Source organism: Oncorhynchus tshawytscha, linkage group LG03 (genome assembly GCF_018296145.1).
Source record: "Oncorhynchus tshawytscha isolate Ot180627B linkage group LG03, Otsh_v2.0, whole genome shotgun sequence".
NCBI lineage: Eukaryota > Metazoa > Chordata > Actinopteri > Salmoniformes > Salmonidae > Oncorhynchus > Oncorhynchus tshawytscha.
The window spans coordinates 17,592,486-17,593,474 of record NC_056431.1 but is presented as its reverse complement, the minus strand read 5'-3'; positions in this window follow the sequence as shown (position 1 = coordinate 17,593,474).

The following is a 989-nucleotide window of genomic DNA, read 5'->3' as shown; positions in this document are numbered from 1 at the left end:
ACTGATGTTCACTGCAGTAAAAGCCTTTGTTCATTTCTGAAGTTCTATACAAATGTAGATCAACTTAATCTTTTGTCTTTTTTTCCTCACTAGCCTGAAATTCTTCAGTCAACTGGTTAAATGACCCATTGACCCAAACTCCAGGTAGGTTTAAAAGTTATTCTATAAAAACATGTCTGTCAGAACCCTATACAGTAATTGACTAGCCTGTAGCCATTCTGACTCCAACTGAGCTATACTGATATTTTCTTGGTCTTGATGACATTGTCAACAGTTATTGGATCGCTGCAGATAGCCTATTGCAACAACAAAAAACAGATCATTGCTTTCTTGCAGGTTGTTTACATCACCCTGGCTCCTCATTGGCAAACCTTAACATGATTAACCACAGCAGAAAAGTAGCAGACTCACACTGGGATTCCCCACGTATAAGCCATGTGCTGCTGACTGTATGGTTACAGGGTTCAGAATGTTAGCAGGTTTGACATTAGCCACGGCTAAGCCAAGTGAAGATCTTTGGTGGCAAGGCAGCACACTAACAAACGTTAAACTGGTTTTCAGATTTCTTAGTATTTGTCAGTTGCCAAATCTGGCTCTGGGGTTAAATTCCTGCCTTTTACCTAGACAATTGTTTTGTTCGTTCTCTCTTTACTGCACTTCCCTGTCTCTCCTCTACCTCTCCAGATTCCTCCCTCAGGCCTGGTAGTTGGTCTCTCTGCCCTGTGATTCTCATTAGAGGCTGTGACCAGCTGCTGCCCACGCAACACGCTCTGTTTTCAAATGCTCTCAGACAGGAGAGAGGCCAGATCTTCAACACACACAACACTTTTTCTGATTTCCTTCAATGCCATGTTTGAATACATCATTCCACATTTAGTGCAAGTTAAGCAAAATCATACAAGACTATTGCATTTGACATAAGTGGCAACAGCAGCAATTAGTTGCCCTTTTTTAACAGTCACTGGAGGGGGAAGAAAACAAATGTAATT